Source organism: Balaenoptera acutorostrata, chromosome 9, assembly GCF_949987535.1.
Source record: "Balaenoptera acutorostrata chromosome 9, mBalAcu1.1, whole genome shotgun sequence".
In the NCBI taxonomy this organism is placed as follows: Eukaryota; Metazoa; Chordata; class Mammalia; order Artiodactyla; family Balaenopteridae; genus Balaenoptera; species Balaenoptera acutorostrata.
In genome coordinates, this window is record NC_080072.1 from 50,044,450 (window position 1) to 50,069,045 (window position 24,596).

Sequence of the window (24,596 nt, forward strand, 5' to 3'; positions counted from 1 at the left end):
AGCCTGAGCTCTGAAACGGGCAATGGCTTAATGTTCCCCACTCTTATTCTTTGTGATCCATTTTCCACTTTGTTACCATATTTGCTAAAACAACTTGGATCATATTCACACACATCCATTTTCTGCTGCACACTTAATACCTTTTTAGCAGGGTTAAATGAAAGGTGTCCTGAGGAAATGGAGTGGAGTTAGATGGAAAACAGTATAAATTTTCCATGTATACCTATTTTGTATCCCCCGTCTTCAAAGATTCATGGTGTTTATCTTCTCCATCTACTGCCCAAAGCTGTACTTACCTTTTTTGTGTACATTTAAAGACTTCAATCCTAAGATAACTTGAGAGTGTATACAGTAGAAAAAGTCGTGTTTTTTCATGTTTTGTTTTGAGGTGACTCAAATAGGAGAAAAAGTGGCAAGGGGGTGCGTAGGAAGAATGTCTATAGAATGTAGTCGTTTTAATGCACTTTTTTCCCTCCTTCCCATGTAAGAGCTGTATAGTATTTTACATCATATAATGCCTATTCCTTCTTGCCTAATCAGATTATGAGGTAACAACCTTAGGATCTTTCTCCTCAGTCCAGTAAAGCTGTAATTGACATTTCATTGTCAGGACCCAGAATATCCACTGGCTTTCAAAATTAAGATCTGAGAGGAGTACTGTAGTACAACTAAGTAGATAGTGAGTGTGTCCTAGGAGATTCCAAATACTTCTCTTTCTAAAGTGGACAAATTGGAAAAAAGAAACATATTCCCACAAAAATTCTGTGAAAAATAAGAACATTAGAGTGAATGTTTGAAAGATAATACTCATGAATAAACAATTAACTTGGACTATATTAAATAAGAGCTGGAATCTTAAATGCTATGAAAAAATTCAATATTTATTCCACTTCTGTTGAGGTACTGGCAATGTGATGATTGATTTCTCTCTGAAGCTTAGAATCTAATGGAGGAGATATTTAAATAATCAATTATATTAAATCACAATGAAGGTCTTGATACAGTAAGTATACGGTATCTTGTTGGGGGGAATGTATAAGGAGTAGGGACACCTAATAAATTCTCTGATGGCTTTCTAAGCAATAGGGATGAAAATGAAGTTGGCTAAAGATGTGCAGAACATCTAGCATGTACTTTATTATGAAAATATAAAATTGAAATTGTGAAAATACTATAAAAAATAAAAATCACTGAGCTTTTTTTTTTTAAACTGAAAGCATTCCTTAATATACACACACAGAGAAAATAATGGAAATATACCAATATGTCTTGATCTTTGTGGTACTTATTTTAAAAAAATTTTAGGATAGGGAAAATTTCCTTTAAGCATTCAGGCAGGAAACAAATAAAAAGAAAAAAGCAAAACCACGTAACACAATCAAAAGACATTTCAGGCTCCCTGCTAGTCCCTCCAAAACTTCCAGAAGAACATTCTTCTGTTAATCATTAGCTGACTGTCCCAGGAGGAGGAACCCTCTCTTCTAGGCTTTCTGCACCCATAGAATTGTCCTAAAGAAATAGTGTACTTGATGTGATCTACCTTGTGCATGTTCCAGTGAGGCAAGTCTTCCCTGAGTTAATTAGAGGACAGTCAAGACTTCAGGAGGTGTATGTTCTGTCAAAGCTGCAGAGACTGGAATTTTTCTGAGCCAGAATGCTTTACAGTCAGAACTGGAAAATAACCTGGGTAATCTCAATCTTCTTGTGGTCTCAGATCTCACTTATCTTATGACACAGAAAGTGGAAACTGAGGCTCAGGAAGGTGAAAAATGATAAGATCTTTCCAGTGTGGACATAGGGATAGAATTAGGTGTCATGACAAACCCTGCCAAACCTTGTCTAGTTGAGCAACCGAATCTGGAGAGGGGTCCCTGGTTGATTCATCCCTTGGTAAGAGCCTTGCCTGTGCCCAATAGGGATATCTGCCTTGTTCAGCTCTGCCTGACACCTATGCTTCACACACGCCCCTGAGTGTTTGAGGAACTCTGGTTCTGCTGTCAGAAGGACCAGAAGAGGAACCAGGGAGGTCTTACTTCCTGTCCTAGATGAACAGTTAACAGCTGTGAGACAGGAGGGAATGGAACAGGGCACAATCCTTAAAGAATAACACAGCCGTTGAGAAAAATCAGTTATGACAAAAACTGGTTAGAACCAACCAAGCCCGAGGTGGCAGAAGATACGACTTCCAGTGGACCTTGAGCTGTACTGTATTACAATGTGCTCACTGTACTACGTTAGCATATGCTAAATGACACTCCACAGGCACTATGACAGTTCTGAGGCCGACAGTAAAATGCCAAAAAGTGGGTGATGACCCAACTCCTGGAATTCTCTGCCCCTTTTCCAAAATAGTTGGAATAATCCTCCCACTTGTTAACCTATGAAATTACTCAGCCCATAAAAGCTAGTCACCCCATATTTCAGGACCATTCTCGCCTTCTGAGTTGGACCTCATTCTGCCTATGGAATGTGTCTCTCTCTCAATACACCTGCTTTCATTTTACTATGGATCACTCTTGAATTCTTTCCTGCATGAAGCCAAGGACCCTCACTTGGTGGCACATCCCAGGAACTTGCCTGAGACCTGGGACATGACCATCCTCTTGTGCCCCATTTTCCTGAAACATCTTTACAAAGGAAGAGGAAGAAGGTGGTCTTCTCCCCCTCCCCACCTTTCCTTTGATTATAAAAATGTAGTCCACTTAGTTCTGGGGGCAGAGCCCTCTTGCCTGCCACAAGCATCTTATATTAATAAATCTACTTCTTACCTATCACTTTGCCTCTTGCTGAATTCCTTCTGTGCCAAGACATAAAGAAGCTGAGCTTCATTAAGTCCTGAGATGAGTTGTGATGTTGCAGCCCTAAGATTGTGGATTTGAGTTCCATCTGAGGTGCAGTTGCAGTTGGACCTGAATTCAGGTCACTGCTGCCTTCTCTGTGTCGGGCGTGAGTGAGCAGACTAGATGGGTTGGCCATGCTCCCGGTCCTGACTTAGGAGATATATTCCCAGCTGTGTCTCTTTTGTCCTCAGGGCCAGGTGAAGGGCTGGCATCTGTATTTTCCCCCAGGTATTTCTGGGCTCACCTTAGCTCCTCTTCCTTCCCTTCCTCAAGGGTACTGACCTTTCTTGACTCCACTGTCCTTTGGGACCCTAAGGAACATCAGATGCAATTGGATGAAGTTCAAGAAAGGAAAACCATACTCTAGGAATGTAGGATTGTGTAGAGAAAAGCACACACATTTTGGATTCTGAGTGACCTAAGTTAACCCCAGCACTAGAACTCTCTGGTTTGTGATGCCTAGCAATTTTATTAAACTCTCTGAGTTTCTGTTTCCATATTGCTTAGGCAAAAATAATATGCTTATTTTACAGGGTTGGTATGATGGGGTGGGGTATATTAACAAGGATGTTAATGTACTCTATTACAGCATATATATTACTATATCATGAATATCATGTTATAATAACTTTCCCAATAGCCAGTAATTGTTCAAAACAACTACTGACTAATTACTACATGACAAGCATTGTTACAGACCCTTAGAGAGAGGAATGAACAAAACAAAGTCTCTGTGCTCATAAAGCTTACATTCAAATGGGGGAAGTCAGGCACTGAACAAATAAACAATTAAGAACTTAAGACTAAGTAGTTGCTATACACAAAATCCAGGATGGAAGAAATAGAAAACTGCTGAAAGAAAGGGCTCAATTAAATAGACTTCCTTTATTACAGGATCTTTTTGTCTTTTTGTTAATAGTAGGCTGGTCATTGTTAAGGAAGTTGTACAAGCAGAAGATATAAGCCCTTGTCCAAAGGTTGATCAAGTGACTTGAGGCTACTGGCTTTTGAGAAGCCTAGAGAGCAGTACGGGATAGAGCTAGTGATTCAGGCTTTAAGAGTCATACAATTTTAGACACAGGAAAGGTTATACTGTTTCTTATTATAGTACAATTTTTAACAGTAAAATATTGTAAAAATTGTCTTAATTCCATCAATAGGCAACTGATTAAAAATTGTAGGTTTTCCACTGCAATACTATGCAACTGTGAATATATTAATGTGGGATAAACTCCAAGATAAATTTTTATTTGAAAAAAAGCAGGGTGAAGGATATTGTATACACATTACACAAATTACATCTATTTAATAGAAATAAATATTATAAACCTACATATAAAATATGTAAACAGTAAATTTCTCAAAAGATACTCAAGGAATTGATAATAGTTGTTGCCTTTGGGCAAGGAAAGTGGGGAAGAACAGAGGTCAACTCTGAGAGGGAGGTATTTTGATTGTATATTATTTTGTACTTAATTAATTTTATGCACATTTATTAAATTTTTAATAAAAATAAAAGACACTTGAAACAAATCAACACTTTTATTCTGGTTCCTCCCCTATTAATTTCTAGCCTTATGACCTAGAGAAAGATATTAAAATTACTCCATGTCCCAATACCTGTTGTGAAAAGGAAATGCGATTAAGTATAGAAAACATTCCAAGCCTTGGTGTATGTCATACAAAGCAGTTTTCATCAAACTACTGTTTGACTTGAGACTTGAAGGTTTCCATCAGGGAGAGGAAGGGGCATTCCAGTTGACTGTAAGATGACCACATCACTCTGATTACTGCTATCATCACCGTTTCTGCAATTACACTTAATGTTTGTCAGATTGGCTTCCTTCTTTTCCACTAATTCACTAAACTTTCCTGCATTAGGATCTTTGCATAGGTTAATTCATTTGATTCTAATGTTTTTCCTCCTAATTTTCACCTGGTTAACTCCTACTCAATTTTCTGATACCACTTTCCGATTTTCTGTTGTTACTTCCTCAGAAAAGAGTTCCCTGACCTCCTTGTATTAGGAGTCCCATTTATTCTTCTTCAGAGAATTTTATTAGTTTACTTCGTAGCAGTGGTAGCATTGTATAATTATATATTTATTTGTGATTCTTTGTTTAATCCTCTCTTAATTGAGGGATTCTGTAAATCAGTACTTAGCAGTGAGGGTAAAGGACGATTGGGAAGAAAGAATGCAAGCCATGAGAATAGTGAGGAAGCTTATATAGTAATAATTCAGGAACAATGGCCTGGCTAGGCCAATGGCAGTGGCAATGTAAATGAGAATTGAAACAAAGGATGTGGAAGAATTTTGCCAAGGAAGAATTAGCAGGATTTAGAGACTGGTTGAATAGTTCCATGATAGCACTTATCAAAGTGTAGAACTATTACACAGTAAAGCACTTTGCATAGGAGCTCTTAGAGGGCAGGACCTTGTTCATTTTTTGTTGTACCTTCAAGATTCAGTGTGTAAATGTTCACTGATTAAGTGAAAGAATGTGGCAACAAAAGGGGGAATCAAAAAGAGGAATAAGTAACAAGCCAATGGCAATGGCAATGGCAATGGGAATTAACAGGGATGAATAAAAAGTGTTGCCAAGGAAGAATTTGCAGGAGTTGAAGACTGGTTGTATACTCCTATGATACCGATTATCAAGTTGTAGCATTAGAGCAGAGTAAAGTACCTTGAATGATGTTTTAATTTCATAATCATCTGTTTACTTCTCTGACCCATTTAGTTGGATGAGCACTAACTAAACAGCAGCACGTATGTTCACCACTGTACTCTCAGAACTCGGTATATACACGTTCCCTGATGGAATGTAAAAATAAATCAATGAAAAATTAAATTAAAAAGAAGGGTAAGTAATAAGAAAAAAATTGACTAGATGTAGTGACTGGAGAATGAGTTTGTGTTTTATTCAAAGTAACCATGAGTTCAGAATTTCATCATGTAGGCATACCACACAGGGGTTGGAGTTGACTTACCATCTGTAGGTAACCCTCCGCTAACCAGCTCAGCACGCTTTCAACAAGCTCCGATGCTTAATCCATGTTCTGCATGGTTTGGACTTTTATGCTGAGTAGGGTGCCTGAGCACTCAAGTGCACCTCTTTCTCTTTCTATGGACTCATGGGTACATCATTCATCCTTGATTGTTGGTACTCAAAGTGTCCTCATACGTTACGTTATGGGTAACATAAATTGTTTAAAACTTTGGAGTACAGCAGATAGTTATCACTTTTGGGTGAGTTGTTTATATCAGTGTATGGAAATAAACCCTCACAAACAACGTATGTTTACTAGTAAAGGGATAGTCATGTTTACATCTTTTTGTGGACATTTTGGATAACAGTTCTGGTGGGCTTTGGGGGTTAAAATTTGGGGGGCTTTTGAGGAAAACATATTTACAAGCAAAAGAACATTTTGGGGAGAAAATTAGTGGAAAATATCTTTGCTGTGTTTATTGTCACTGTTATTAGGGAGAAGGAAGCATCCTTCATAAAAGTTTATTTCATACATTAGTTTGAGAGCATTGTGCTAGATAGATACCTTGCTGCCTAAGCAGAAATGTCTTGGAGGCACGTGGAAACATGAAACACATTTGGGTGAGAGATCACTGCTAGAGGTAATGATCTGGGACTTAATCATTCATTTCGACATTTATTGAGTATTAGTGAGTGCCAGGCAAAGGAATTTGAACATAATGAGAGGTTGTCCTTATACTCACCTGATAGATATGCATGTAAAATACAATTAATTACATTATCTTAAATGCTTTAGTAGTAATATAAGACCAAGATATGTATGACAAAGGCAAGTGACCTCAGCTTTATCTAGGGGAATTAGAGAGTGTTTCTAGAAGAAGAACATTTAGAATTGTATTCCAAAGAATAAAATTAGAGCTGAATCTTGAAAGATAAGTATAAATTAACTTAGTACGGGGAGGAGGTGGTGAGACGGAGGAATTTTAGACAGAAAAAATTGTGTAAAGATACAACAGGTTAGTAATAATTTCTGCCATTTATTGAACACTTACTCTGTGCCACGTATCTTCTTCATTCAGAAAATAAAAGTAATTTTATAAGTACTTCTAGTTCTCCCAGAGAAATAGCTCATCACACAATAGATCAGATAATTTCCACTGAAGTTGATCTCAACATTGTTCTTTGTTGTGTTTTGTTTTCTTTGCTAATTTTCACTCTCCTAAGAGCTCTTTTAATCTCCGTGTAAAACATTATTTTATTTACTTATTTCATATAACTTCTTTTGAGCTTCTACCTCTGTATTTTAGAAGAAGGAATATGCAATATTTTTATTTTATTTTATTTTTTTGAATTTTTTGAATTTATTTTTTTATACAGCAGGTTCTTATTAGTTATCCATTTTATACATATTAGTGTATATATGTCAATCCCAATCTTAAAGTACATGATATTTTGGATTCATACCTAGATTAATATTCTTGCTGACACTTAAATTGCTGTGACAATTAAACAAGTTACTTGTTTTTTGAAACAAGTATCCTATTTTAAAAATTGTGATGAAGCCCATGAGGAATAATTAATACTTTATTTAAAAATATGTAACATATTTTTCTGTCAATAAATGTTACTTAATTCACCCTGCTTCCTGGGAGGAGATAGAATTTAAGTAGATTTCTCATGTTACAATTACAGCAAACATTCTTGAGAATTCTACATAACCAATCCCCCCCTTTGAATTGAAAGAGATACTACAGAAAGATCATACAGCTCCATGAGTGGAAGTGGTTGGCTCATGTAATTTTAATTTTATTATATATTATTATGTTATTAATTTGGGTTATGAATGTGCTATATAATTATATTATATCCCATGTACAGATTATGAAATATAAGGATAGATATTTAGAGTTATTTTTATGAACTTGCATAGCTGTTAAGTACCAGACACAGGATTTGAATCCAGGTTTTTCAGACTCTAAATTGTTGAGGAGAATAAAAAAAGACTATGCTTAGAGAAACTAGAAATGCTTGGTATAAGGGGAAAGAAAATAGATCAGTGTGACAGTTGTTGACTATGCATTCAACTGCAGGGTTGGGGTATGGAAAGAACGAGATTGGAAAGATAAGCTTGAGCTGGACTATACACGGGCTTGTATGACATGCTAAGAACATAGTTTCATTGTGAAGATGAGGATGAATTGTAAGGATTTAAAGCATGATTATGACAGATCATCACATATGTATTTAGAAAGAACTCTGGAGACGGTGAGAAGGATGAATGAGAATGGGGTGTATATAAAAGTCTTCAGTATGACTGGAGGCTGGGAGACCAATTAGGAGGCACTAGTAATAATCCTGGTGGGAGATATAAGCCAATACCGAAGTTTCATCTCACAATAGTGATTTGTTGAAACCCTGGCAATGGTGGGATCTCTAAGAGATAGTACACAAGGAAGAGAGAAGAGGGCCAACAACTGAACTCCTAGGACCAGTATAGTTTAAAAGGACTTGGAAAATAGCACAAAGAATCTGCCCTTGGGCATGTAGTGGGTAGCAAAGGAATCCATGATTATGGAAGGCAAGATGATAAAAAGTTTCAAGAGGGAAATTCCCTTTACACAAGCATCAAAGAAAACCTGAAGAGTACTTGATTTCCTCAAGTGTCTCTCTAGACCAAGAGCTGGTCCGAGCCTGGGGTCACTGGACTCTGTTGAAATTCCTCCCACCCCTGTCCCTGGTCCCTGCAGACCTCAATCTGCAGAGTCATAGTCACTGAGAGCTGGAAGGGACCCTGGAGACCCAAGAGTACAGGGCTGGAATCTCTCCCTAAAGGGAGTTAGTTCTCTCTCCCTCTCCTCAGCTCTAGCTGGGCTGAGCTCTGTTCCCCCTGGCTTCTATCCTCAGTCTCTTCCACCCCTGGGGTTGCAGACTAACCATCCTATTAATGAGCAGTCACAGACCATGACCTCATTAAAAAGCTGTTAATGAGACACACTGCTGTTCAGGGAACACAGTTGAGGGAGGCTCCCAGTGGCCTCCTCTTGGGGCCTGGAGGGAGAGCTTAGGTGAACAGACAAGATCAGATCTGGGGAGAGGGCTAATGACCTCAGGCTGCACAGCCACACTTAATGAACTCCTGCTGGCAAGCAGGCCAGCTTTGAAGCTCAAGTCCTCACTGGCCTGCAGGCTTACAGGAGTGGGTGGGATCCAGGGAAGCAGTGATTTTCCTCTTATCAGTCAGGTCTGCTTACTGCTTTCTCTGCTGACCCATTTTGATGGAGGACTTCAAGTTCTGAGATTAAGAAGTAATTTTGTGTTGCCCTGAGTTTATGGTTCATGGACAATTGTATAAGCCTTTTGACTGGTCTCCATCCCACAGACTTTGTCCCCTAGCCACCCATTCTCCACAATACTACCAGGAAAGTCTTTCCAAACACATAGCTGATTGTTACTTCATGCTTAAAACTTTTTAATGAAGATAGTTCACAATAAGTTTCAGAGTCCTAGCATAGAAGACTCTTGAATATTTGGCCCCTTCCTATCTCCCCACCCTCATCTCCTCCAGACATCTCTCCCATGTTATTTTCATCATTATTACCACTGCTATCACCATTGTCATTATCATGATTATATCAGCATGATGAACATTTCCACAGTGCTTCTTAAGTGTCCAACAGTGTTTTACATACATTAATTCATTTAAACCTCATAGCAATGCAATGAAATAGGTGCTGTGATTATCTGCATTTTATAGATGACACGGAGTCAAGATATGCTGTTATTTGTCCAGTGTCTTACAGCTACTCAGGAAGAGAGTCAGGATTACAACCCAGGCATTTTGGCTTCAGAGTTTACACTTTTTACACATAAGAAGACTTACTTCTGTACCCTTTGCACTTACTACTTATTTGTCTTGGAATGCCTATCTCACATACAATCTTAAACCTTGGCTCCCATTCCTTCTTATACTTCTTACTTTGCTACTACTTCTAACCATTATGCCTTTGTATTTCTGTAGTATCAGTTGTAACATCTCCCCTTTCATTTCTGATTTTGAGTCCTCTCTCTTTTTTTTTCCTTGGGGAGTCTAGCTAAAGATTTGCCAATTTAGTGTTTCTTTTCAAGAAACAAGTTCTTAGTTTCTTTGATCTTTTGTATTCTCTTTTTGTCTCTATTTCACTTATTTCCACTCTGATCTTTGTTATTTCCCTCCTTCTACTAACTTTGGGCTTCATATGTTCCTCTTTTTCTAGTTCCTTGAGGTTCAAAGTTAGGTTGTTTATTTGAGACCTTTCTTGTTTCTTATTATAGCCATTTATTGCTATGAACTTCCCACTTAGAACTTCTTTTGCTGCATTCTATAAGATTTTTTATGTGTATTTCCATATCCATTTGTCTCAAGGTATTTCTTAAAAATTTGTCTTTATATTTCTTTTTTGATCCATTGGTTGTTCAGTAGCATGGTGTTTAATCTCCATATATTTGTGAATTTTCCAGTTTTCTTCTTGTAATTGGTTTCTAGTTTCATACTACTGTGGTCAGAAAAGATGCCTGATATAATTTCAATATTCTTATATTTATTAAGACTTGTTTTGTGCCCTAACATATGAAGTATCCTTGAGCATGTTCCATGTGCACTTGAGAAGAATGTGTATTTTGTTGTTTTTCGATGGAATGTTCTCTATGTGTGTGTTAAGTCTATCCAGTCTATCATGTTATTTAAAGCCAATCTTCCCTTATTGATTTTCTATCTGAGTGATCTATCCATTAATGAAGTTGGGATATTAAAGTCCCCTACTATTATTGTATAGCTGTTTATTTCTCTCTTAAGGTCTTTTAATTTTTGCTTTATATATTTTGGTATTCCTAGCTGGGTCCATAAATATTTACAAATATTGTTAGATTGAGCCCTTTATCATTAGGTGATGACCTTCTTTTTCTCTTATTACATTCATCTCTGGGGAGATTCCTATAATCCAAATGTTATTCTGCTTGATGTGCCCTTTAAGTTCTTTAAGCTATCTCCATTCTTTTTCATTCTTTTTTCTTTTTGCTGCTCTGACTGAACGAATTCCACTAACCTATCTTTGAGTTCACTGATCCTTTCTTACATTTCATCTAGTCTGTTTTTGAGTTCACTGATCCTATCTTTGAGTTCACTGATCCTTTCTTACATTTCATCTAGTCTGTTTTTGAGACCCTCTAGTATATTTTTCACTTCAGTTAACGTATTCTTCAGTTCTGTGACTTCTGTTTGCTACTTTTAAAATTCTCTTTCTCGGGCTTCCCTGGTGGCGCAGTGGTTGAGAGTCTGCCTGCCAGTGCAGGGGACACGGGTTCGAGCCCTGGTCTGGGAAGATCCCACATGCCGCGGAGCAGCTGGGCCCGTGAGCCACAATTACTGAGCCTGCGCATCTGGAGCCTGTGCTCCGCAGCAAGAGAGGCTGCGATAGTGAGAGGCCCGCGCACCGTGATGAAGGGTGGCCCCCGCTTGCCACAACTGGAGAAAGCCCTCGCACAGAAACGAAGACCTAACACAGCCATAAATGGATAAATAAATAAATTAAATTAAAAAAAAAAATTCTCTTTCTCTTTGTTTAAATTCTCACTTTGTTCAGCCATTGTTCTCCTGAGCCCAGTGAGCATCTTTATGACTATTATATTAAATTTTATCAGGTAAATAACTTATCTCCATTTCATAAGGTCTTCTTTTCTGAGGTTTTATCTTGCTCTTCATTTGGAACATATCCCTCTTTTTCTTCATTTTCCTTGCCTCTGTGTGGGTTTTTATACATTAGGTAAAACAGCCACCTCACTCAGTCTGAAGGAGTGGCATCATATAGGAGATAAAACTTATTGTTCAATGCTGCCCTAGCTCTTGGCTGTCTCTCAAACCCTTGTGATTGTCCAAGCAACCTACTTTATTGTTAGTGGGCTCCCAGTAGTTGAGGGTATGCCAAGAGCCATCAGTGTCCCAAAGGGGAGAATCCCTATTAGCACCTAGATTCAGGTTAATTGGAAGTCAGACCTGTAGGCAACAACTTTTAGAGTATTCAAATATACATCTTTCAGGAGAAGACTGGGAGATTGAACATTTCTATCTGCTCCCTCTGCATTGAGTTTTGGAGTGATAACCAGTTCAGAACTGTTTTTTGTTTATTACCATCCCATTGAACCCATGAACACGAGTCTCACTGGCCACCAGAGCCAGGCTATCAAGGGATGTATCCTCTGGGTGGCAGTCACAAATGTCAGTGTACCAGATGTGTATACAAGTTTTCTCAAGAGACACTGATGGCCTGCGGGAGGAGCAGAGGGAGAAGGCATAGATGACACCTGCTAGATTCCCCAGTCTCTGGAGAGGACTATAGTCAGCCCTTCAATATGTGTTTAATTAGAAGCCTATCCCCTAAGTCACAGCTATGAAAATAAGCTTATTGTCATCTTTCCCAGAAAGACAGGGGTGCATTTCAGTCTGCTGTCTCTGTACTGTGCCCCAGGGGGCAGTAGCCAGTTAAGAAATGTTTCTCCATTTTTTATAGTCCTAGGGACCCATGAACATAAGAACTACTGGCCAGCAGAGCCAGGCAATCCAGGGGCTTTCCCTGGGTGGCAGCCATAGCAACTGGGGCAACAGACATGCGCAGAGACTCCTTTCTGGGAGATACTGGTGACCTGGAGTGTGGTGGATGGAGAGTGTGAAGATAGTGCCTGCCCTCCAAGGTCTCTGAAGAGGATCACCGTTGGCCCTTAAAAGTGTTTTTAATTAGAAGCCTGCCCTTCAGTTCAAAGCCTTAAGATAAGCTAATAGGCTTCTTCCACAGAAAGACTGGGTGCCTTAGTCTGTCGACTCTCTGCTGTGCCCTGAGGTGTAACTGGTTAAGAACTGCTTCTTTGTTTGTTACAGTCCAATGGGACCCATGAACCTAAGCCCCACAGGCCACCAGGTAATCAAGGGGTATCTCCTGGGCATCAGTCACAAAAACCAGGGCACTAGACATGTGCACTCCTTTCTGCGAGATACGGGTGATCTGGACTGCAGCAGAGGGAGAGCTCAAAGATAGATCCTACTGTCTGAGGTCTCTGAAAAGGATTACAGTGGGCCTTTAGATGTGTGTTTAATAGGAAGCCTGCCCCTCAGGCTGCACCTATGAAGATAAGCTAACAGGCTTCTTTTACAGAAAGGCTGGGCACATTAGTCTATTGCCTTTCTGCTGTGCCTTGGGAGGTAGCCAGTTAAGAATTCCTTCTCTGTTTACTACAGTCCTATGGGACCTTAGAGCGTAAGCCTTGCTGGCCACCAGAACCAGGTGACCAAGAGGTGTCCTCTGGGTGACAACCCCCAAAAATCAGGGTACCAGACAAGTACATAAGCTCCTTCTCAAGAGAAAGCTGTGAGCTGGAGTGAGGCAGAGGGAGAGCGCAAAGATGGCACCCGCTGGCCTCCGTCCGTCTTTGGAGAGAGATGTGTGTTAAATTACATGCTTGCCCCTCAGGCTGATGCTTTAAGATAAGCAAATAGGCCTACTTCACAGAAAGCACTTTTCAGCTGCCTCAGTGTCTCTGAGCTCTTTTCAGGGCCCTTTTTCTGGGCCTTGGGGCTGTGGGGTGGGTGAGTCTGCATGAGCCTTTTAAGAACTATTTCTCAGATTGCTATTGCCTTGTGGGTCTCATGGACACAAGCCCTGTTGGCTTTTGAAGCTAGATGTTTTGGGGGCTTGTCTCTCAGGTGCAGGTCTTAAAATGGGATGCCTGGTGTGGAGTTAAAACCCTTCACTCCTCAGGGAGAAACTTGGGGTTGTGAGTTCCCTCCCAACTGTGGTCACAGTGCTGAGGGTGGGGTTGATGGCAAGATTTTGTCTCAGCTGCTCCTAGCTTTCCTTCTTCCTTTTTTTTTCTTTCTTCCTCCCTTCCTTCCTTCCTTTTCTTTCTTTCTTTTTCTTTCTTTCTTCCTTTCTTGCTTTCTTGCTTTAATCTAGAGTAACAATCTCTGTCTCTTAATAGGAATATTTACTTCTGTTAAATATTTATTCTAAATATTGGAAATATTTTAATCTACAAGTATTTTTTGTCATGATAGGCGTCATAAAGTAATACTATTCATTTATCATCAGTAACCCACAAAGTAAATTTTGTAGACATAAAGATCACTATATAATGATTCCTAATTACATTCAAGTAATTGCTTATTATTGTGAAATTTTTTCAGTATAAAAATCAACTTCTGTTAAAATAGATTAAACTTACAAATTTTGATATAGTTGGGTGTGTGTCTGCCAATTTTTTTCTTCTCTTTTGTTATTTCACCTATGGCTATAAATTATTTGTTTCTTTGTTTATGTGTTTGCTCTAGGGTTTACCATATGCATCCTTAACATGTAGCAATCTACCCTGAAGAAACATAACTGTTCATGTATAATGTAACATTATATAAAAGTGAACTTCCATTTACCTCTCTTTCTTTTGTCCTAGTGCTGTCATACATTTTACTCATACATTTTCTATGAATTACACAACACATTGTTATTATTTTCGCTATGAAAGTTGATTGCCCACTTTTACTGATTCCACCAAACACAACTAAAACACCCTGGATATTATATATAAAACAAACATAAGACTCTGAAAGGTAGAAAAAAGAAGGCGAGTAGGTAGGAACATTGTGGACCAAGAAATGAAAAGGTAGTGGGTTCCCTGGGTTTGTTTTTGGCTTCATATATCCTAGGCCTCTTATTGGAGAAGTCAGAAATCTGAAAATCTAACACGTACAAACAAAAAAGCCCAAACCAAAATGTGCTCTCTCTAGCCAAATAACCCAGAAAGGGGGCAACCTAGCAAGACAGAAATGTTTAGATGATAACCACTCTACTTCATCCAAACACAATAGGAAAAACTGTGGTTAAATCCAGGGGAGCCTAGACTTCCACCCTCACCAGGCTGGGTGGGAGCCAGGAATTTCATCCCCACTGCCACCAGGTGTCAGTGGAGAGCCTAGACCACCACACCCATTGAGCAGTAATAAGGTGCCTGTCTCTTTAATGTTTACGTTGTCAGAAGATGCCTAGTGGAGAATCAGAACTCAGAAATCAGAATCAACAAAAAAAGTCTAGAACAGTGGGTTCAGAAAGATCACAGGACACAAAATAAACATATATAAAAATCAAGTGTAGGGCTTCCCTGGTGGCGCAGTGGTTGAGAGTCTGCCTGCCAATCCAGGGGACACGGGTTCGAGCCCTGGTCTAGCAAGATCCCACATGCTGCGGAGCAACTAGGCCCGTGAGCCACAACTACTACTGAGCCTGCGCGTCTGGAGCCTGTGCTCTGCAACAAGAGAGGCCGCGACAGTTGAGAGGCCCGCGCACCGCGATGAAGAGTGGCCCCCGCTCGCCACAACTAGAGAAAGCCCTCGCACAGAAACGAAGACCCAACACAGTCAAAAATAAATATAAAATAAATTTAAAAAAAAAATCAAGTGTAATTCTATGCAGTTGCAATGAACACATAGACACTGAAATTAATAACACAATATTTAGTTGGTGTACATCTAAAAATATATTTATAAGACTTGCGTGCTGAAAAATACACAATGCTGACGAAGGAAATGAATGAAGATCTAAATAAAAGGAGAAACATACTGTGTTCATGTACTGGAATGTTGAAGTAGTAATGATGTCAATTTTCCCCAAATTGATATACAAGTTTAATGCAGTTTATCTCAAAATCAGAGCAAGATTTTTTTTGCCACATGAAAACTTCTGCATAAATGTTTATAGCAGCTTTATTCATAATAGCATAAACTGGAAACAACCCAGATGTTCTTCAACTGGTGCATGTTTAAACAAACTAAGTACATCCAGCATGTAGCATTACTCAGCAACACACACACACAAAAAGAACTATTGATACACACAACAAACTGAATGAATCTTCAGAGAATCATGCTAAGAAAAAAAGCCCATTTCAAGTGATTATATAATGTATGAATCCATTTATAGAACATTTCTGAAATGCCAAATTATAGAAATGGAGAACAGATAGTAGTTAACAGGGCTTAAGGAAAGGATATGGGCAGGAAAGAAATGGGTCTGCCTGTAAAAGGGCAAAATGAGGACTCTTGTGATGAAGATATTCTGTATCTGGCCTATTACCATGTGAATACCGTGTTTGTGATAATGTACTATAGTTTCATAACATGTTACTATGTGGGAAACTGGGCAAAGTGTACATGGACTCTTTCTGTAGTATTTCTTATAACTATTGAATAGCTTTTAGTTTAGTACTCTTATTTTTCTTAAGTATAATCATATATGCAAATAATATTTTGCATCTACCTTTTAAATATTTATTATTCACTTTTTTCAGGTTGTATCTTATTGACAAAAAGTACCAAAGCAACATGAAATAATGGGGATAAAGAATATTTTTGCCATCTTCTGTTTTAATAACATATCTAGTATTTTTTCCCTTGGCATATGCATTTGGTTATAAATAGGTATGGATTCCATAAGCCCTTATCTGTGATTCAAAAATCCAAGCAGCTTTGGAAACAGCATTTTTTCCTAAGTTTGGGGTCTTAACACATTGGATGAAAAATCTGTTGTGGGGCTTCCCTGGTGGCGCAGTGGTTGAGAATCTGCCTGCTAATGCAGGGGACAAGGGTTCGAGCCCTGGTCTGGGAAGATCCCACATGCCACGGAGCAACTAGGCCCGTAAGCCACAACTACTGAGCCTGCGCGTCTGGAGTCTGTGCTCCGCAACAAGAGAGGCCGCGATAGTGAGAGGCCCGCGCACCGCGATGAAGAGTGGCCCCCGCTTGCCACAACTAGAGAAAGCCCTCGCACAGAAACGAAGACCCAACACAGCCAAAAATTAATTAATTAATTAATTTAAAAAAAAAAGAGCTTAATAAACTATTTAAAAAAAAAATCTGTTGTGAACTGATTATTTATAGTCTTTATTTATTCTACATTGTATAGTCATACATTTTGCTATAGAGATATTGATGCGTTTGATTATAGAATACTGCTTCAGAACTCTCTGGAGGTGATAGGAAACGTATGGTGTATGCAGCATATTACCTTTCTAAAACCTGAAAAATTCAAGTGCCCCATTTTTTTTTGGATAAAGAAATTTAAACCTGTATTTTTTTTTTATCTTAAGGACATATCCCCTTTATCCTCATGAGTGTTTATCAAATGGATTTAACAGTGTATATATTGAATGATTATAGCTTTTTACATTTAGCCTATTGGTGTGGTCAGTTGGCTGACAATAATCACCAAAGGCAAACTGACATCAACCTCTAAATCTAAATGAGGTTTGCAAACATTCCTCATTTAAACAATACTACCACATCAACCAAATCAATGTTAATTCAAACAGCTGCTGGGTTTGATCGTTTTTCAACTAACAGCATAGTATGGCAATAATATTTATGTACATACATATTTTCCTTTGTTCAAAATAGGGTTTATGGGACTTCCCTTGTGGTCCAGCGGTTAGGACTCAGCGCTCCCAATGCAGGGGGCCCAGGTTCAATCCCTGGTCAGGGAACTAGATCCCACATGCTGCACCTAAGATCCCACATGTGGCAATGAAGATCCCACGTACCACAACTAAGAGCCGGCGCAGGCAAATAAATAAATAAATAAAAACAACAACAAAAAACAAACAAACAAAATAGGGTTTACTACAATGTCTATGGCGCAGGATTTCACTCAAAATCAGGTTTTTATTTTAAGAGCATTTGTAGATATTTTATGTCCTGCCCTTCTTCACTGCTACATCATTTTCTTATGGTAACTTCCTCTTGACTATCTCAGTATTTTTTTCTGTTCCTGGAGAACTGAGTTCTGTTCTTATCATGGGGTCAGTGAGGCTTATATGGACAGCACACTAATCCAGACAATGAAAACTGCCCAATCATACTCATTTTGTTCCGATTATTCAAACTTTAGGAACAGCTTCCTCCCAGTTACTGATGAGAATCTCTTAAACTCAGAATCTCAAAGAACCTTCTCTTAATCTCCAGTGTTCCCACTGATAATTCCACTCCAGCTTCAACAGACTCAGATTCAACAAATATTTCTTGAACACTAGTTAACATTTTTTGAGGAAAACTGTGTTCCAGGTGCTGTTCTAAGAAACTTCCATCCATATATTTATTTAATCTTCACAATTCTGTGAGATGGATATTAGAATTATTCCCATTTCATAGAGAAGAAAACAGAGGCACAGAGATGTTAAATAATTTTTCCAAGTCTCATAGTTGAACACAAGCAGTGTGATGGTGGAGCCCACATTATTTTAATTTTTTTTCCTTTTAAAAAATTAAAAAAAATTTTTATGCAATCTTTGGATATGTACTATTCTACTGTATATAAATACCACATCTTCTTTATCCATTAATCTGTTGATGAACACTTAGGTTGCTTCAATATCTTGGCAATTTTAAATAATGCTGCTATGAACATTGGGGTGCATGTATCTTTCAAATTAGTATTTTTGGGGTTTTTTTCGGATATATACCCAGGAATGGAAATACTGAGTCATATGGTAGTTCTATTTTCAGTTTTTTGAGAAACCTCCATACTGCTTTCCTCAGTGGCTACACCAATTTACATTCCCACCAACAGTGTACAAGTGTTCCCATTTCTCCACATCTTTGCCAACATGTGTATTTGCATTCTTTTTGATGATAGCCATTCTGAAAGGTGTGAGATGATATCTCACTGTGGTTTTGGTTTTCATTTCCCTGATGATTAATGATGTTGAGCATCTTTTCATGTGCCTGTTGGCCATCTACATTTTTTTCTTTGGAAAAGTGTCTATTCAGTTCTTCTGCCCATTTTTTAATCAGGTTGTTTAAACATCCTGGAATAGATAGTTCAGAACAAAAACTTTTAGAAGATGTGCAGAAATGGGAGATGACTGGGGACAGTTGTCTCCCAACACAGGAAGCCAAGCCTGTGCTACACACACTTGTGAAGCTATTATAATTTCAGCATTCGTGTAAATGTTGTCTCTATTAATTTTCAGGGTAGTGTTTTTTCATTTTCAATTATATATTTGAGGGTTATTATAGAGCTTTTTCTTTTTAATTGTTTACTTTTGTCAATTAAATATGTACACAATATTTTTAATGTTTTTTTTTATTGGGGTATAGTTGTTTTACAATGTTGTGTTAGTTTCTACTGTACAGTGAAGTGGAGTTCCCTGTGCTATACAGCAGAGTCTCATTTGTTATCTATTTTATACATATTAGTGTAATATTAGTACATATATGTCAATCCCAATCTCCCAATTCATCCCACCCCCCAATTTCCCCGACTTGGTGTCCACACGTTTGTTCTCTACATCTGTGTCTCTATTTCTGCCTTGCAAACCAGTTCATCTGTACCATTTTTCTAGATTCCACATATGAGTTAATATATGATATTTTTCTCTTTCTGACTTAACTTCATTCTGTTTGACAGTCTTGGTCCATCTGTGTGTCTGCAAATGACCCAAATTCGTTCCTTTTTATGGTTGAGTAATATTCCATTGTATATATGTACCACATCTTCTTTATCCACTCGTCTGTCGATGGACATTTAAGTTGCTTCCATGACCTGGCTACTGTAAATAGTGTTGCAATGAACATTGGGGTGCATGTGTCTTTTTGAATTATGGTTTTCTCAGGGTATATGCCCAGTAGTGGGATTGCTGGGTCATGTGATAATTCTATTTTTAGTTTTTTAAGGAACCTCCATACTGTTCTCCATAGTGGCTGTATCAATTTACATTCGGTGGAGCCCACATTATTAACCTCTACTTACACTGCTTACTAGGGACTGAGATTGTGCCAAACCTTTTCACAAATGTTGTTTTATTTAATCCTCAAAACATCTGTAGTATATGTTATTATCATTTTATGGAAAATAAACTGATATATAACAAAATCCTTGATTAAACAGAATATCAATTACAAACGTGCAACTAAACCCCAGAAACTTTCAATTCAGTGCTCCTTCTATGACATCATGGAATTAAGGGATGTTACCCATATGGGTTCAGGAGATAAAGGAAGAAACTGGGTAGCACTGTTGAGACCCTATCATGTTCCAAGCACTGTATACATATCACTTCATTTATTCCTCTCAACAACTTTGTGAGGTATATTATTCCCATTTTACAGGTTAGGAATCTAAGGTTCAAAAAACTTAAGTAAATTGCTTAAGATTACATAACTGAGCCAGAATATAAGCCCAGATTGGCCTGGCCTAAAGTCAAAGCCTTTCTTTTGAGCATGAATGTGGCAGGATGGAAAGAAGGAAGAAGAAGGCAAGGGAAGAAGCTACGAGGTAGTAGGGGTATTGTGACACTCTCTGCTTCATGTAACTTTTCTGATAAACTTCTATTTCCTACTTCCCAAACACACCTTTTCCTGTCTTCTTCCCCAGTCTTTTTTTTTCTTCTTCTTGTATCTCTACTGGTCTCTTGGGCTCTGGATTTAGAGTCATTCTAAAACATCAGAAGGAGGAGGGCAAAATGGGGACTACAGGAGGGAGGTGCAACATAAAAGAAACTTTCCTGGTGTGGCAGTGTTCTCTGATCACGGGAGGAAGAGAAGGTGGAGTCTCTGCAGCATCTTTCTTTGTCTTGATGCTTCAACTTTCTTTCATATACACTCTCTAAGTCTTTTCCTCACCAACTGGTCATCTTGGGAGGACCCGGAGTCAAAGACATCTGAATAAAGTAAGTGGATTCTGTTATCTGCTTCATTCCTCTTCAACGGTCAAGTCTCCCACGTTTTCTTTCTGTCCAATACACCCATCTTCCTAGTCCCCTCCACACCTAATAAAACCCAAACCCTTACAGCATTTCTCATGTCTGGTCCATTCTGATACTTAGACCAATATGACTTTCTTTATCTTTTCCACTCATAGCTTGTTTTTGTATCCATTCATACTCTGCCTAGCCTCCCTACAGCTTTTATGATCTCCCATTCCTAATTCTATCCTTTCTGTATTATACTTATCTTCTCTCATTGAATCTCTTGTCAATATAGCACATTTATTTTACCCAAATATCATCCATTTTATCAACAGAAGTTCCAATTTCTTTGCTCTTACTCTAACTTCCTTACATTTTATCTTGTCCCTGTGGGTCTGCTGATTCTTCTATATTCAATGTCTGTTTTCCTTACATATTATTCCAATTCTGTCAGATTTTCTGGTAACTCATTTAAGTTCTCTACTCTTGATCATTTCCACCCAACTCCTTTTTACATTTTGCTTTCTTTATATTTGATTCCTATCATTTGCAATTCATCTAGTCTGCCCATATCATTCCTTTCTCAATTTTCCCCTCCATCCATGCATCTATGCAACCATTATAATACCTTTACTATTTAGTTGCTAAAGCAGATCCTAAAATAAGGACTATTGTCAAAAGAAGAGATGGAAATACCAGTAAATAATCTATATCGGTAGAAATATGGGTAGTTTTGGAAGGTGATAACCAAGAAATTGAAATGTGAAAGATAAATAATTCCTAGGTGCAGTTTTGACAGAAAGAAGAGTATGTGCAAATCATAGAGTTAGAGAATATCACACCATGTTTAGAAAAAGGAAAACAGTGGGCAATGACTGGATTACTGTAGGACAGTTAAAAGGAAATACACATTTGACACATTATTGAGGGATTTTGTATGTGTTCCCCAAAATCAAATGCTCTTGGAGTCAAATTTCTACATAAAATTTCACTCTAGAAACAAGTGGAAATTAGATTGATAAAAGTTGAGGTTGGGGGAAAAAGACCAGGCAATAGCCTATTGAAATAAAGTCAAGAAATAACAAGGACATGACTGGTATAAAGGACTAGGGGGAAGGCAGTAGAAATAGGACAGGAGAAAGGGGACAAATTTAGGAGATAATTAAAGAGGAAGTTTAGATAAAACTTGGATTAGTTGTGAGTGGGATGTGGGGTTGGGGTGGGGAGGATAGGTATAGACGATATAAGGAAATTCTGGATCTCCAGTACAGTATATACTGCAGAGAAACTAGTATCATTCATTGTGATAGAGGAAGAACAGGCTTAGACAATTTTTTCTAGACATATTGTATTTGAGGGACCCATGTGACATCAAGGGAATTATATCCACTCTTTGCTATACAATTAAGGATGTATGTGGCCACTTTGGCATACAATACCTCTTTTATATCTACCTGAGCAGTAGCAGCAGTGATACAGCTAGTAAATGATATATGGGCTTTCACGGGCTCTCGTGGGAACAGTAATGGGAGGAACCCATTACCAAATCAGTAAAAAGGAAAAGAAAGAAAGGACAACTAATGGTTCTATGAGGAGATGCCACATGAGTCAAGATTTGAAGGTCAAGGAGGAGTTAGGTGATACACATGCTGTATGTCAAGAGCTGCAGGTATAAGATATAATGTAGGTTGTGACAAGAGATAAGGTTTTGATGACAGCAGTAGCAGGTCATGAAGTACTTATGCCTTGTTAAATAGCTTGAACATGGTTGTGTAGACAATGTGGTACTATGGAAGTAGGTTTTAAGTAGGGTAGTGAAATGCTCAGATTTGAGCATTAGGGGAGATACTACGGGCAGTGAGACCAATTAGGAGGCTAATTTTTTTTTTTCAAGTGTGCAGAACATCAAATGTGAAGGCAGAGGCAGAGAAAATTAACAGATAAGCAGAAAGGTCTGAGGCCAACAGGGTCAAATGCACAGTTAATGGCATATGAGGCAGGTATTGAGGATAAAGGATCAAAGCTAAGGTTATGAATGACAATTGTAGTTTAGAGGTTCCCATACGAAGCTAGTATATGGTGTAAGAATAGGTGTGGCAGATTAAACTTTCAGGGATGAGAAGACAAAGATATGTCTCTACCACCAGACTATGAGCTCCTTGAAGACTTAGTACATGTGTTATTTACCTTTTTCTGTACCACAACTCTTAGCCTGTGGTCTGGGCCATATTTGATCCAGCAATACTTTTGAAATAAATAAATGGTGGGTGTGGAAAGTAAGGTTGGGAGAGATGGGAAATGTAAGCCAGGGATATGGCATCTTGTAATTGCATTAAAGTACTCTAGTACTGAGAGGAATGCCAAGGTCTCAAGTACTGAGTAATGCTCAAGTTTTGCTCACAGAGCATAAAGAGAAGAGGAACTCCGGTATAAAGTCATCTGTAGTTTTGATGTTTTCAGATTCCATATATAACTGAGACACACAGTATTTGCCTTTCTCTCGCTGGCTTATTTTACTTAACATAATGCCCTCAAGATCCAACCATCTTGTCACAAATGGCAGAATTTCCTTCTTTTTTATGGCTAAATAACAATGCATTGTATATGTATATATTTTCTTTATCCTTTCATTGATTGATGGACACTCAAATTGTTTCCATGTCTTGGCTACTCATAGAAACAGAAAGTAGAATGGTGGTTGTCAGAGGCTGAAGGCTGGGGAAAATGGCAGATGTTGGTCAAAGGGTACCAACTTTGAGTTGTAAGGTAAGTTCTGGGGATCTAATGTAGAGCATGATGACTATAGTTAATAATACTATATTGCATATCTGAAGGTTGCTGTGAGCGTAGAGCTTTAGTGTTCTCACCGTAACAACAAAATGGTAATTGTGTGAGGTAAAGGATGTGTTAATTAATGTGGTAAAGACTTCACAATATATACTTCTATCAAATCATCACATTGCACACCTTAACTTATCCGATGTTATATATCAATTATATCTCAATAAAGCTGGGAAAAAATCATTAGCAAGTTGAAGCTTGATGTGTGAGCACATTCTGTCCCTGTTAATCTCAAAGGAACAGGCCTAAGACTGAAAAGTAAGGACTCTCCTGAGGGAAAGTAGTCCCCAGTTGTTCATTTGGTTCTCCCCCATTCTTTCTAATCTTTATACTCCCCATCCAATGCTATGATCATACAGGGACACCAGGGTGACAATAACCCTTTCTTCATACCAACTCCCACATGGATATGTCAGATCCACATCTGATCCAGTAGAGGCTTGAAGTTTTGAAAGGGCAAATTATATTTTTGATACCAAGGTAAACAAAGAGAGTACTCTACTAAATGTATGCTTTTGTATTGATCTTGTTACAGTCAAAGTAACTAAACAAGGAGGCTGTTGAACTGAGGTGGTTCTCATGCTTTAGTAGCCTACATGAGCAAACCAAAACTTAAGCCAGAGTCAACTGCAAATGCACTCATATCCAAAACAACAAAATTTAAGAACTAATCACAAACATCCAACTAGGCTTTCCCAAATAAGGCAACCACTCAAGCTATAGCCAATCAAATAATGTCCTTGCATTGCTTCAGCCTCTGCTCTATGAAAGCTCTGCCCCTAGCTTTTGGCAGTGGAGTGCTCCTAACCATTTTCAGTTAGGCACTGCCCGATATGAATCGATGTTACTCAAATAAACTATTGAAAATTTTAATGTCACTTGGTTTAGCTTTTAGGGATACTAAATGAAGGTGTTCTACTCTCATTCCAAGATAGTTAGCACAACCTTCAGAACTGAAGGAATTCTCAGTTCTTCAGAAATCCAGAATCCACTTCCTAATATGATTTCCACGTGGGTCCCACATCCTCCTCTTAAGTACAAGGTTATGTAGGACTTTCATTCTATAGATGCCATGACTTCCTTGGGTTCTACTTTTTCCCTCTTCCTTGCAGGAGGAAATTGCATCCCTAGCTGAGCCCCAAAGACCCTCCGTTCTGGGTATAAATACAGG

The 24,596-nt window shown here is 38.4% G+C and overlaps 1 protein-coding gene; it reads right to left on the minus strand.

Annotated features, from left to right (window-relative positions):
- Positions 1–24,596, minus strand: part of ZNF215 (zinc finger protein 215) — a 246,610-nt gene that overhangs the window by 63,968 nt on the left and 158,046 nt on the right.